The sequence below is a fragment of the Ptychodera flava genome, chromosome 7 (genome assembly GCF_041260155.1).
Source record: "Ptychodera flava strain L36383 chromosome 7, AS_Pfla_20210202, whole genome shotgun sequence".
Taxonomy (NCBI): Eukaryota; Metazoa; Hemichordata; class Enteropneusta; family Ptychoderidae; genus Ptychodera; species Ptychodera flava.
The window spans coordinates 38,880,792-38,896,989 of NC_091934.1; the positions used below are offsets into that span (position 1 = coordinate 38,880,792).

The 16,198-nt window shown below is 37.6% G+C and overlaps 1 long non-coding RNA gene across 1 annotated transcript; it reads left to right on the forward strand.

Moving 5' to 3' along the window:
- Positions 1 to 8,693: 8,693 nt before the first annotated feature.
- Positions 8,694 to 13,646, forward strand: LOC139137495 (uncharacterized). Its single transcript, XR_011553398.1, has 4 exons — positions 8,694 to 8,761; positions 9,778 to 9,915; positions 10,808 to 10,881; positions 13,172 to 13,646. It is a non-coding gene; the product is annotated as an uncharacterized lncRNA (long non-coding RNA).
- Positions 13,647 to 16,198: the final 2,552 nt, after the last annotated feature.

The window sequence follows — 16,198 nt, forward strand, 5'->3', positions numbered from 1 at the left end:
TTGCTTGGTGTAGAGAGTGTTTGTTCGCCTTCTGTTTACTATTAAGTTGCGTAATTTGAATGCGTTCTGTGACATTTGGCTTTTCGGGTTTTAGTTCCAGAATTATTTGCTATTGAATTTTAGTACCCAGTCGAAAATGTAATCCTCATTGGGAGTATATAGTGTTCTGCGTTGTAAAATAATTTCGAAAAATTGGTTATGATCTCTTGTTTTCTGGTAAGGAAGGTAAAGTGTTGTCGATCCATCTTATCTTAGTATGGAGAAGCTATATTGTGGATTAATGGTGATTGGTTTTGAGCGATAAAAGATTCTCTCGTGTTCCTGTGTGGTATTAAAAGTAACACTATTAATAGTGAGCTCTGATTTGCCCAGACGGTCACGTGACTGTGCATATATTTACGATATACTGTAAAGTTGGCCATTCCTATCTCCAAAGTGGGTTTCTTTCACATTGTTTGTATTTTCATCATAAGTTTCAATATACTGATATAATATAGCGATAAACAACCCCTATAAGTTGGGTACACCACTCGAGCTCGGTTTTGACCATTTCACTCCTTATACACACGACTGAAGTTCGTGCGTATATGTTGTTTACCGGTCGAAACCGTGTGGTATCCTTTCAAAGTGGTACTTTATTGCTTATATATCTCTCGCGATACTATTAAAGAAAAGGGATTGATTGTTGCTGCTGTCAAATCAACTTAGCATGACGACTATGACATCCACTTTAGTGTTTGTGGGTTTGGAATATATAATTTTCGACATAGTTTTTAACTTTCTTCCCTAATTTAAGTTATTGAAATGAGTAAAACGTCTTTTATTAACCACCATTTTAACTTTTTAGTGTTATTTAATGCCTATAGAGTATTTTTCTATGTTCCTTTTAACGAGTAAATATCAGTAAAGTAACACAAACTTTTGAGTTTAGGCATTGTCACTGCATAATTTTTGAGTTTACCCCATCAAGCCATATCTTGTTGGAAAAACAACTGCGTTAGTGTTTCAGAGATATGATATTTATGTGGCTTCCTTATTCGCTGCGTTTGGTAGGAGAGGAAACATTATCCCTTTAATGTATATTATAGAGGGATGTACGGCATACCATATATATTGACGCATCCCATAAGTCTCAAGAAGATACACTCTTTTAATGTTTTTTACTTCTCTATTGTATTAAGTTATTTCAAATGATATATAAATACCTTGTAAAAATTGTTTGGAGGAACATGAACTTAATACTTGGGTTTGAAATTAAGCAAATTTTACAATTTACATTATTTTCATGTCCGATATAAAATCTAATCGATGTTTGAATATCGATTTATCCCCATTTAGTTGTATACCAATGGTAAGCGGATTATCTGCGCTTTCTAAGAATGTATCGTTTATGCACAGTCCCTAGAGGGACTGGGTTTATGTACTTTTTTGTTTTTGTTTCCGACTAGCGGTAAATATGTTACCCTAACCCATTTCTATTTTACTACTGAGGGCGTGACAGCCCTTCACAAACACGTCGTTACACTCTCACACACCATCAGTTAAATGGAAAATAAGCAGATTATGACAGCTGAGAATACTAGCTAACAGAAAATCATAGTGGGTAAAATGCCTTAGAGGGGATGATTTCGATACCTGGCCAACGGACTAACTGTTTTGAGCATATTATTCAAAAAATCACTTAAAATTGACACAAACTGAAAGGCTTAAGCTTTGTAACTTTCAAATATGCAACTTTTCCCAATAAAACTATACATGTTTGGAAAGGCCTATTTCAGAGCTTTCAAACAGTATAACATTTATATGGTTTCATAATTCATGGTTCAAGGCAGAACGGCAACATTACCCCTACCCCTTATATTATAATTTTGTTTAAAAAAATCACTTAAAATTGACACAAACTGAAAGGCATAAGCTTTGTAACTGTAAAATAGGGACTTTTCCCAATAAAACTATACATGATTGGAAAAACCCTTTTCAGAGCTTGCAAACAGTATAACATTTATATGGTTTCATAATTCATGGCTCGAGGCAGAAAGGGAAACATTACCCCTACCCCATATGTTGTAATTTCGTTCTTAAAAAATCACTTAAAATTGACACAAACTGAAAGGCATAAGCTTTGTAACTTTAAAATAGGACTTTTCCCAATAAAACTATACATGTTTGGAAAGGCCTATTTCAGAGCTTGCAAACAGTATAACATTTATATGGTTTCATAATTCATGGCTCGAGACAGAAAGGGAAACATTACCCCTACCCCTTATGTTACACACGGATATATGGCATACCACGTAATAAGAAAACAAGCTCATGCACCCACTAAATCTCAAGACACATACTTTTAATGTTGTTTTTCTTGTTTATTGCACTGAGTTCTTCCAAAAAATATATAAATACCTTATGAAAAATTGTTTGGAGGAACGGGAACTTAATTATTGGGTGTGAAATTTAGCAAATTTTACGATTTACAGTCAATGGCCGTTCGAATATTAATTAATCCCTATTAAGTATATATCAATGAAAAGGCCATGATCTTGGCTTTCTAAAAATGTAAAGTTTATAGTATTTTATTGTTTCTGTTTCCGTCGAGCGGTAAATACGTGACCCCTACCCCATTGTTGAAATCCAAGATGGCGGCCAAGATGGCGGCAAAGATGGCGCCAAATGAACCCCATGGGACACTATTTGATTTTGGGAACATCGAAATTCATTAAATATAGACCCTAAGGATTACAAAAATGTAGGTTAAAAAATACATCCATGGGGTGCATGGGAACCCTACCTTCCGACTAGACTAAATGTTTCCACGCAAGTGACAAAGTCGTCAACAATCTCCTCCTTCTTCGGTCATAGGGCTAAGGCCGTTTTCGACAAGAGTAAAACAATTTAGTGTGAATGCCTACTTACCATGAACCGCAGTCTCCAACCGTACACCACTATTAGATTCGCACAACAAATATTGTCGTTAAATATGATACGGTTCGCTAAAAATATATTGACCCGTTTAAGTAATGGTCACAGGAGAGTACAAAAATTGTGATTTAAGAACAGATATTGTACTTATGCATACGTCTTGCACGTCATCACCGAACACAGACATCTGTGTGACATCAGTTACAAAGTTTGAAATTATCGAGAGTGTAGTTCTCTCCTGTTTTTTAACCGAACGGTGAAGTCACTTTGAGCCGAGGGAAGCCATTTCAAGAGAGGCTTGAAAACCATCATTTTATCTAAAACTTTCTGTTTAAATTATGAGAAATGATGGCAGTTTATAATTTCAATTTCTTCTGGTTTTCTACCGTAGATCTGTGGAGTTTAATTTTATCGACCAGTCATTTTCAACATTTTGCGTTTGACTTACGTCTGATAATACCCAGCCGTAATTTTCATTTATCCAAAAATGTAACTTTGGTAGGGGAGCATAAACAATGTTGATGACTGCTTCTCCCTTTTTCAAACCTTAAAACCACTACGTAATCTATTTTTGTACCATGGAAGACTTGTCATACCAGCTTTTTACAAAATTGTCAGCTATGATATGCGTCAATTACAATTTATATCTTTCAGTACATGAACATTAAATTTAGAATTAGAAAAAATCCTGACAAGACCAGTCTTGCCAATCTCTGTTTCACCAAATGTTGTGTGTATTATAGGGTCATGAAAATAGAAGGCGCCTCGAAATGCAAAGACTTAATCTTTTTGCTTACACTTTCCTCAAGGAAACTTTAAACAATTCCCTTTCGAAATAAAGAATAAAATCCGGGGATGTGGTCATCGTGCAAAATTTGGACTACAGAAGCAAATAGCCCAATATTTACACTTGAAATTCAAAATAATTGCCATCCCTGTGTTAGCTCCATGGAGAAAAATGAAATTCTCTATTTTCACAGAACAAGCCGGTGAAACCTTAATAGTTTTCCCTCACGCTTCAAAATGAGTCCACACAACTGGTAGACCAAAAATGGATTGTAATTGCTTGAGAGTCCGAATGCCAGTCCCTATGTGCAGTCTGTCTTAATGTTTTGTCGACGTTTGAGATGCTGAACTGACAAAGTTTGTGTCACGACATTCATACTGACAAATATACAAAATTGTGCGTTCTTAAACGTGGAAAGCTATATCTTCTCATAATACTTATAACAATGCTTTACTCATTGTTGGTGATAAGCAATCCTCTATCTGGCCTACCCGTTTATTACTTACTTTAACGCTTGCTGGCCCTAAGATACATACTTAGATCTGAATTTCATGAAGAACCACTAGTTGGACATTAACGGGTCCACTGACAGACCGAATACATGTACTTCAGTTGAATTCAGTCTGTGCCATTACTTGTTGTACATTTACTTCAGAATCTTTATTTTATTATAACACCACAATACCTCAATAATTAATTTTAGCCATCAGTTCAACCACTCATAGCACAACTATAGGAACACATATCATGGTATCATATAGATTGCCGATGTGCAGATATGTATGAACTACCAACTGGAAGGCGTACGCTGGTCTCCAATAAAAATGGAAGGCACTTTGTTGACATGCGTTCCAATTATAAGTTGCCATTATATAAATGACGTCAAAACATCCTGAAAGGAATCTTAGCGAACACAAGATAAACAGTAATTTTCGTCAACGTATTAGAAACGCCATTCACCAGATGCCTTTCAATGAAATCTATTAGTGCAAGCTATGTAAATGATTAACTTTAATTTGTACCAGACATTAAAAACAGGAAGGTATTTCATAGTTTTACAGTTTTACAGTTTTGTCAATAATACAATTACACCCGATATGATTCAGAGAAAGATTGCTATGGAAAATGACGGATTAATCTAGCTGCTGGTCTTTTGAAAACTGACTAATTCGCGACATCGAATCCTGGCCAAATTTTCCCCTACTACGATAACTAGATTTCATTGAATAGGCAAAAACAATTGCTACGTGAATTATAAGAACGTCGCAAACAGGCTCGAGGGACGTGTCACCAATTTTTCCACGCAAGTGTCAAAGTCGTCAACACTCTCCTACTTCTTCGATCATAGGCCTAAGGCCATTTTCGACAAGAGTAAAAAACTAAGTGTGTATGCCTACTTACAATGAAACCCATTCCCAAACCGTACACAACTGTAAGATTCGCACAACAAATATTGCCGTAAAATATGATACATTTCGCTAAAGACATATTGACCCGTTTCAGTAATGGGCACACGAGAGAACAAAATCATGTTAATTTAGAAAAAAAATTGTACGTATGCATATGTCATACACGTTTTCACCGAACACAGACATCTGTTTGACATTAGTTACAAAGTTTGAAATTGTCGAGAGTGTTGTTCTATCCTGTTTTGTTTAACGCAACGGTGACGTCACTCTGAACGGAAGGAAGCCATTTGAAGAGAGGCTTCAAAACCGACATTTGCTCAAAAACTTTCTTTTTTAAATTATGAGCAATTATGGCAGGTTGTAATGTATAATTTCTTCTGGTTTTCTACCGTATATCTGTGAAGATTACGTCTATCGACCAGTCATTTTCAACATTTTGCGTTTAACTAACGTCTGATAATACCCACTCGTAACATACATTTATCCAAAAATGTAACTTTAGTCGTGGAGCATAAAGTTTGATGACTGCTTTCCCCTTTTGCAAACCTTAAAAAGACTACATAATCTATTTCTGTACCATGAAAGACTTGTCATACAAGCTTTTTACAAAATTGGCAGCTATGATACATTTTAATAACAATTTATATCTTTCGGTACATGAACACTAAATTTAGAATTAGAAAAAAATCCTGACAAGACCAGTCTTGCCAGTCTCTGTTTCACCAAATGTTATTTGTATTATCGGGTCATTAAAGTAGAAGGCGCCTCGAAATGCAAAGACTTAATTTTTTTGCTTACACTTTCCTCAAGGAAACTTTAAACCATTCCCTTTCGAAATAAAGAATATAATCCGGGGATGGCGTCATCGTGCAAATTTCGACTACAGAAGCAAATAACCCAATATTTACCAACACTTGAAATTCAAAATAATTGCCATCCCTGTGTTAGTTCCATAGAGATGAAATTCCCTATTTTCACAGAACAAGCCAGTGAAACCTTAATAGTTTTCCCGAACGGTTCAAAATGAGTCCACACAACTGGTAGACCAAAAATGTATTTTAATTGCTTGAGAGTCCGAATGCCAGTCCCTATGTGCAGTCTGTCTTACTGTTTTGTCGACGTTTGAGATGCTGAACTGACAAAGTTTGTGTCACGAAAGTCATACTGACATATATACAAAATTGTGCGTTCTTAAACGTGGAAACTATATCTTCTCATAAAACTTATAAATATGCTTTACTTATTGTTGGTGATAAGCAATCCTCTATCTGGCATACCCGATTGGAATTACTTCCTTTAACGCTTACTGGCCCTACGATACATACTTAGATGTGAATTTCATGAAGAACCACTGGTTGAACATGAACGTGTCCACTTACCGACCGAATACATGTACTTCAGTTGAATTCAGTCTGTGCCTTTACTTGTTGTGTATTTACTTCAGAATCTTTATTTTATTGTAATTGTACCTCAATCATTAATTTTAGCCATCAGTTCAACCACTTACGGCACAACTGTAGGAACAACAATCCTGGTATCATACAGATTGCCGATGTGCAGATATGTACACTGCAAATTCTTCTGGCTTGAAATATAACCACTTGGTTTGTATGTGGCTTGCGGGTGAACCAGTTTCAAATATTTCGGTTTGCCCGCAATCCACTAAGATTTTTTGGTTTGCAGTCACGCCACCACAAAGAGTATGAATGGCATGTATTCATACCAATACATGGGTGGCTTATTATCAAGCCCGTCATGGCATAAATTTAAGCCGAATGGCTTCTTTTTAAGCCTTTCATAGTCTAATCTCATTGGTTTAAATTTGAGCCACTGGCATCGTTGGTTTGCTTATATACCGACAAATTCATTGGCTCATCTTTAAACCAACCACAAGTGGCAACTTGAGCATGGTTTAAGTTTAAACCATCCATGCACTTGAAATTAATCGGCCTGTTTTCAAGCCATTGTCATGACAGTCACTGGTTAATATCTAAACCAGAATCGTACATCACGTCACTACATTGATAACAGCGAGGACGGTGCGCATCAATGCCTGCATTCAGTGCGACAGATTGATTAGCTTTAATTTTGTCGTACTGTACAATTTTGGGATGTTTTCAATTGAACATAAGATATGAACTTGCTTCAAGTATGCGGGTACATAAATATCAAAACAATAATTTGAAGGAATTAATTGACAATACTGAAATAGTGTTGATCGCAAATGACGTCATTTTTCTTTCATTAACATGCAAAAATAAATGTTGGGCCTATAGGTCGGATTGTCTGCATTTCCCGCGAGAACAACGAATTAAAGTAAAAACCACAATAATTTATGGCTCATGACGTGCCAAAAATATGCAAGCCAGATCACCGCTGATGATAATTTAGAGCGTTACGTATACGTGTGTCCACGCGTGACGTGTTTCAATAAAGTCAACGGTCACGGTCATTACGTAACCTTTGACCCACGGTTCACCCTTTGTAACATTACGCTTTAACATAGTTCAATTTTACACAATGATTCCCCGAGTCAATGTGAACTTCGTTATAGATATTATATCACCGTGACATATGTAAGAATTATTGTACTTGCTGATTGATCGTACTCTTAAAGTGACCGCTGGCTAGTTGAATCCTCACCCCTTCACTTCAAAGGGAGTGGCGTATGAATTCCTCTGTCTGCGCACCAAGCCACAGCCGAGATGCAGTGCAGCCGAGACAGTACTCTACGCAGTCTACGATCGTCCAACCTTTCCGAAGTCCTTTCCGAACTACGGCAGTCCCAGTCAGTTTACCTCCAAAATTTCCCATATAACAGTCGACAGCAATGGCTTGCATCACCGACGAAATATGACTTTGGAAGAACATGTTATGGACAGCGAAACTACATGTATTTGTGTTCATTCGTTCAACCATGGTACTACCTCCATGGTTCAACCATGCATCGAGTCACTCGATGGAGCACAGTCCCGCTATAGCTGCAAAATTGTAGCTCTACGGTGAGGCGGTCGGTGATTTTGGTTTTTGCGACCTCGCTCACCAGTAGCGCTACAAGGCCGATGGCCCTGGGGAGTATCATATAAGCGCGTCGTACTCGACCAGGCGTTTTGATGTGGAATGCAACATATTTACTGCATTTGGTCGTACCGATTTATCACTTCTGAAGACTAAACAGTATACTGCACTAACTTTGTCATTTATGGGGTTTGAAATTTGTTCAAACACGACGATCGCGTTCCGAAACATTTCTGGGAGCCGTCATTACGAACTTCCGGTAATGGCGGCTCCCACAAACGCCTACGCCCCACGCTCAATGTTTTCAGAACGCGATCGTCGTGTTTGAACAAATTCCAAACCCCATAAATGACAAAGTTAGTGCAGTATACTGTTTAATCTTCAGTAGTGATAAATCGGTACGACCAAATGCAGTAAATATGTTGCATTCCACATCAAAACGCCTGGTCGAGTACGACGCGCTTATATGATACTCCCCAGGGCCATCGGCCTTGTAGCGCTACTGGTGAGCGAGGTCGCAAAAACCAAAAATCACCGACCGCCTCACCGTAGCGCTACAATTTTGCAGCTAAGTCCCGCTAGATCTGTGCATGGAGGTAGAAAGAAAGAACCGACGTCTTTGGAATTTGAGGCAAGTAAGCTTTATTCCGTGTTATATTCCGTGTAAGATGTGCAAAGTCATTAATTTATACCGGGCTTGAATTTGTTCAAACACTTCGATCGCGTTCCGAAAACATTTCTGGGAGCCGCCATTCAACTTCGGTACAGGCGGCTCAGTGAAACACGGATGCCCTACGCTCAGTCAATGTTTATGCATGGATGTAAAAAAAATTACATCCATGGTTTATGGAACGCGATCGACATGTTTGAACAAATTCCAAACCCCATAAACGACAAGGTTAGTGTTGTGTAGTGTTTGTCTTCAGTAGTGATAATCGGTACGACCATGGAGGTAGGGCTACCTCCATGGTACGACCAAATTCAGCAAATATGTAGCATTTCACATCAACACGCCTCGTCCAGTGGGATGTGCTTATTTCATGTATGTGGTGGAACTCTACACGGCCGTCGGCATTGTAGTGCTACTGGTGAGTGAGGTCGCAAAAACCAAAACTCCCCAATCGCCTCACCGTAGCGCTTCAAATTTTGCAGCTAGTGCATATATTCATATCAATGATGATTGCCAAGGATGTAACAAATGGGCCTGATGTGTGTGTGTCCCTTTTATACGGTGTTTGTATGGCTTTCATGACGGCAAACTGACTTGCCATGGTGTAGATGCAGGTATCCTCATACCATTCTTTCAATACTAGACTGTTTCATGAATGATATTTCTTGGTTATGTTGATAATAACCTCGACCTGGCAACTTAGATGATTTAATACAGACAAACATACCTCACAAATCATTTGTCCGAAATGACGTAATGGTTGATTCTGTTATTCAAGGCAACTTTATGTTTCCACAGCTTGATTTTAACTTGGGTCCTTCAACGTCATTGTTTACACAAATCCTGTGAGCCATCTTGTCATTCAAGACAGGTACATACTAAAGTGATTCATTTCCAGCAAATAACTTCACGTACAAATGTTGACCATTGACTTCCACTTACTGGTAATAGATACTTATTTGTTTCTTTTTCAACAGATGGTCCAGGGCATGATATACTTGATACAGAAAATGCCTTCAGCTCCACAAATTAACAATGGATTCTCTAAACAATGTGGAAACAGAATGAAGACTCTGCCCTCAGATATGGTGGAACTCAGAAAGTGAATATAATAGGTGATCAAATATCGTTGTGTGCAGCGATAATAATCATGTTAGGCGTGAATGTTCCTCATATTTCCACATATTACTCTAACAATGTGGGTTTTGTTCAAATTTCAGCTGTTATTACATATCTGTGACATATCTTTGTCGTAGTCACACAACATACATGATAAGCATTACACTTATTATTGTAATTTAAGGTTGTTCACAAAATTCTGGGATTTATGTCCGAGTACATAGTGCAGCGGAGGTATTGTCCTCGATGCTACGCCTCTCGGACTATGCTAAAGCGTACGATGTAGAAGGACATAAATCTCGGTATTTTGTGAATAGCATTATTATTATACACCTTTTTTGGTCCAATTTTTCCGCAAAAAAGTCAAAGTGTTTTTGGGATGCCCGTCACATACTTCACCAGGCGATTGCAAGCAAACTGAGAACACATTCAGCGTGTCAACTAAACTCAAACCTGCGCAGCACAGTGTACATGATAGAAATTGTAGGTCAGCAGCATAATTTAACTCTAATTCACAGGGTTTTGATTCACCACTTGTAACGTTGTGAAGTACTGAATGTTTAGAAGTATACTTTTTGTTAAAAATTTAAAATCATCTCTCCTTTTTCCCTGCACTGACGTAAAGGTTTTTTGAGGGCAAATGTCAAATAGCGTCCAATGACACCAAATGTTATTGTACTGCGCCACAAAGTTATTTGACTCTGCATCCTCTGATACTGAAACTTACTGTACAACGAAACTCAATAGGTTACAGAAGCAGGTGTATAATAATCAATCATATGAGGGGAGGCACTTGCATGCACCTAGTTTATGATATTGAATCTTAGTCTGATGTATAGAAGTAGAATAGAATTGACATAATTTACCATTTTCCTGATTGTTAAACAGGCATCAAACTTCTCGGTTCTCAAGAGTGTCTTTTGTGGAAAAACTGCAGTTGGACAAATGGTTATGGTTTTGACGTAAGTATTGCTTGTTGAAAAAATTTGTTACCATAATTCTGTGCAAATTAGTAAAGGCACATTGGCTGTAAATTTTAGCAATTTTGAATCTTCATTGTTGTGTGTACAAACTGCAGTTTTGATAGCTATATAACAGTCTCATGAATACCAATATTCTGCTTGACAGTGTACTGTGTACATGTTTAACAACCATTGTTGTTGTTGACAAATGAGTTCTATATAGCCTTTGCGCCTGTCGCCAGGGGGCATGGAACTATGGGAAAATACTAAACGGAAGTGTGGTAAAACATATGACGACTTCTATACTTTAACACAGAACGGTGCAATTTCGAGCGGAAAAAGTGAGTGAAATATGAAATGCATATTTATGCTACAACAAGAAAACACCTAATGGTGCATGGGACTAGCTCTGGTAAGTGTTCATGTGCATTGTTTAGCTCCGTATTATTTTATAACTGTAGATATCGGCGATTTTCAGCCTGCGATGCGGCCAAGTTGTAGACTCAATACGAGAGTGGGTGACGCAAACTGTGTCACATGGCCCTGCTGACAGTAGCGCCGGTATGATGACTGTGCGCTTCCCGAATCTAAGGGACCCGTAGTAGCTCAGCGGAAACAAATTTACGTGAATGTTCAATTTTTTTCAAAAAATTTCAAAAATAAAAACACAGCAATGAAAACATAAGTCAACAAAGTATGAATTCGTTAAAATTTTGAATTTTTACCCATAATTCTGAAGATTTTGACATACTGGCCATGTTACGCCGTCATACATTGTACATAGTGAAATGAAAGTCTACAACTCGCCCGCTTTGCGTGCCAAAAATCACCGATATCTACAGTTATAAAATATTACTTTGCTAAACAATGCACACAAGCACTTACCTAAGCTAGTCCAATGCACCACTAGGTGTTTTCTTGTTGTAGCATAAATATTCACTTCGTATTTCACTTTTTTTCACTCGAAAATTGCACCTTTCCATGTTAAAGTATAGGTCGTATGTTTTACCGCACGTCCGGTTAGTATTTTCCCATAGTTCCATGTCCCCTCAGGACTGGCACAAAGGGTGTATTCCAGACTGAAATTTGATTTTCAACAGTAACAATGCTAAATATGCACATATGAACTGGGTTGATAATGTATGTTTGACACTCATCATGCCTTAAGAAGTAGAACAAGAAACTGCAGTTTTTTTGCACAAAATAAAATTACTTGCAAATTGCTAAAAGTTACAGCTGATTGAGCTTTCAATATGCTGGATTTGATTACTGTCAGATTCAGTGCATTGGCATTGTGTAACACTACACTTGAAAATTCATACAACCCTGTTACCTTCAGAGGGCTGGTTCAGGGATGTACACACAGCTGTACCAGCCCTGAGAAGCAACAGAGACTACCAGCTATTAAAATAATATCCCCAGTATAGCATAGTCAGAAAAATAACTAGCACAGCTGCATTTACATCCATGTACCTAGTGTGTGAACAGTCCAGTACAATTGTTCTGCTTATCAACTGCAGTTTCCCATTCAAGTCATTGAAGCATGATGAAATCCCCAATGTTTAGCTACTCAATACAGTATGTACATGTAGCATTGTTATTGTTGAAAACTTCATTAGTCAATTATAAAAATGATCAAATATACAGGCTATAAAACTTGGCATTTTAGTATGCTGTGGAAAGTAGACCAAGAAATTGTAGTTGATAAACAGTACTGAAATACTGAAGAAGTAGACAAAAGTTACAGTTAATGGAGCCTCATTTACTTATTTCAAACTACATACATGTGAAGTATATCATCAATGATGAGGGTTGCATAGCCAGAGTGATAAAATGCTTTCTCAAAGGTCTACTAACTTCTTTGCAAGTCTCAAAAGGACATTGCACTGTGACTCTGATATATCTTGTCTTGTAATAATCATTTTGATATTCTTGAATTGAAATTCATTATCGTGAAATTCACTCCGTAGTTTCACACACTTTTTGCCAGTGCACTGTTGCAGCAAGCCTATGACATTGACAGTAACTTGTAAGAGCTATCTTTGTCATACTGAGAGACTTGCCCTGAGCAGTCATGTCAGATTATTGATGCACCAAGAAAGACTTGAAAATTGTGTTCCTGCAGTCAAATATGTGTTTAAGAACATGACTGTTATATACTTGTGCAAATTCCCTAACATACCAGTTTCTAGGCCTTGCCCTCATTGTACAAGTAGCTGGGCACTGAGTGTTTTACCAGGAGCTCATCTTGGACCGCAGAGTTTGAATGTTTGCATCTTTTATATTGCAGGATGCTGGAAACTCACATTCTGTGGAGGAGATGCAAAGCAGCAGCCCTGTTTAGGTGTGCTCGTCTATAAAGGAGGAAACAGTTTGTGTTGTTTCTTGAAGGTGTTATATTCTGCAGCATGGAAAGAGACAATGTTGTGCTAGGTTGCTTAGTTATGTAGGGTTTCAAACTTTGATTACATCAGATGTGTGAAAGGAACATTTCAATTTGTAGAGTACTTCTGGCTTGACAAAGCTGGAATGAGAAGTAAATGGGCTGACAATTATGAGTGGTCTGCAGTGTACAGGGGATTTCCAGTGAAACAGCTAGCAATTTTGCATCAGATTCATTAAATTATGTTATCAGTATGATTTTACAAGTAGCATTCATAAGAATGTCATTTTTAGTATTCCCTTGTAAGTATTAGATTCAATTATGTTGCAACAAAGACTGTTTCATTTCTTGTAAATTGCAATAAATGTTAGTCTGAAATTCATTTTGATGATTGTTGTTGTTTTTTTAATGTAGCTTGCAGGATTTCTAACTATTTCAGCTGTTGTTTGTGTTTCAGATATTTTACAGTCCTGCTTTGTGTAGCTCCATCACATAGAGGACCCAATAGGCCATTCCATGGGATGATAATCCTCCTCTGTGTCTACAAAATTTGAAGACATCCAATTTAAATTTGAAGGATGGTCAGAAATAATTATCCCTCCCCCCTCCCCTCCCCCCCGGAAATATGGCTAATATTGAACTGGTTTGTCAGCAAGCCCTACAAAAAGCCATAGATTGGCATGCCTGCAAGCCAGCTTGGAATGGCTTGTTGGTAAACCAGAGGAATCCTTACAGTGGTTTGCAGAATTAGTCAGAAATTGGTTTGTTTGTAAGCCACATTGCAGTAATGTTGGCTTATCTTCAAACCAGATGGAACCAGAATTGGCTTACTATTGATCCATGGAAGTGTGGTATTGGTTTAAAAATAAGCTACTGTTTAGCATTATCTGGTATATGGGCAAGCCACAGTATCTTAAACATGGCTTGCTAGCAAGCCTAGTTCATATAATAGTGGATTGCCTGTAAACCATTCTTTAGTACTAACTGGCAAGCTGAAGTGATCTGTACTTGGCATGTATATATGCCGTATCAAAACCCAAACTGGCATGCACAGAAACCAGACTTGGCATGCCAGAAAGCCAAATATAAGCCAAAATTCACAACTCGAAACAACCCGTTTACTGACAAACAAGCTGGTTTATTTTTGGCTTGAATTTAGCTGGCCGGCAAACCAGAAAAATTTGCAGTGTATGAACTACCAACTAGAAGGCGTACGCTGGTCTCCAATAAAAATGGGAGGCACTTTGTTGACATGCGTTCCAATTATAAGTTGCCATAATTAAATCACGCCAAAACATCCTGAAAGGACTCTTAGCGAACACAAGATAAACAGTAATTTTCGTCAACGTATTAGAAACGCCATTCACAAGATGCCTTTCAATGAAATCTATATTTTGCAAGGTATGTAAATGATTAACTTTAGCTTTTACCAGTCATTAAAAACAGGAAGGTATTTCATAGTTTATAGTTTTGTCAATAATACAATTTCATCCGATACGATTCAGAGAATGATTTTTATGGAAAATGACGGTTTAATCTTGCTGCTGGTCTTTTTAAAACTGGCTAATTCGCGTAATCGATTCCTGGCCCACTTTTTCCCTACTACGATAACTAGATTTCATTGAATCGGCAAAAATAATTGCTACGTGAATTATAAGAACGTCGCAAACAGGCTCGAGGGACGTGTCACCAATGTTTTCGACAAGAGTGACAAAGTCGTCAACACTCTTCTCCTTCTTAGATCTTAGGTCTAAGGCCAATGTTTTCGACAAGAGTAAAAAACTTAGTGTGTATGCCTACTTACCATGAAACCCATTCCCCAACCGTACACATCTGTAAGATTCGCACAACAAATATTGCCGAAAAATATGATACGTTTCGCTAAAGACATATTTACCCGTTTCAGTAATGGGCACACGAGAGTACAAAATCATGTTATTTTAGAAAAACAATTGTACGTATGCATACGTCGTACACGTCATCACCGAACACAGACATCTGTCTTACATTAGTTACAAAGTTTGAAATTGTCGAGAGTGTTGTTCTTTCCTGTTTTTTTTAACGGACCGGTGACGTCACTCTAAACGGAAGGAAGCAATTTCAAGTGAGGCTTGAAAACCGACATTTGCTCAAAAACTTTCTTTTTTAAATTATGAGCAATGATGGCAGGTTGTAATGTTTAATTTCTTCTGGTTTTCTACCGTAGATCTGTGGAGTTTAATTCTATCGACCAGTCATTTTCAACATTTTGCGTTTGACTTACGTCTGATAATATTAAATACTTAGCCGTAATTTTTATTTATCCAAAAATGTAACTTTGGTAGGGGAGCATAAACAGTGTTGATGACTGCTTCTCCCTTTTTCAAACCTTATTAAAACCCTTTTTAAAACCACTACGTAATCAATTTTTGTACCATGAAAGACTTGTCATACCAGCTTTTTACAAAATTGGCAGCAATGATATGCGTCAATAACAATTTATATCTTTCATTACATGAACATTAAATTTAGAATCAGAAAAAATCCTGACAAGACCAGTCATGCCAATCTCTGTTTCACCAAATGTTGTGTGTATTATCGGGTCATGAAAATAGAAGTCGCCTCGAAATGCAAAGACTTAAGGTAGCAACATACCTTTTCGACACTTTTAGATTTTTATTTTTTTCTCAATTGAACACGTCCCAAACCCCGATAAAGTATACATTTTCTGAAAGCCCTGATATAGAGCTATCCGACCAAGTACAGTACACGGTCATTATTTTCATAAGAGTCACGTGACAAGCGTTTTGCTGCACCTTCCAAAAACCGGTTTTTCCCGCCTTATGCGAACAGGCTGCAAGATTTCCGATTGGAATTTCTTCATTGACAAGCCTTGACAATATCCTTCAAAACCGTGTCTGGGATTTTCTTTATACGCCTTTGTTTTTTTTAATG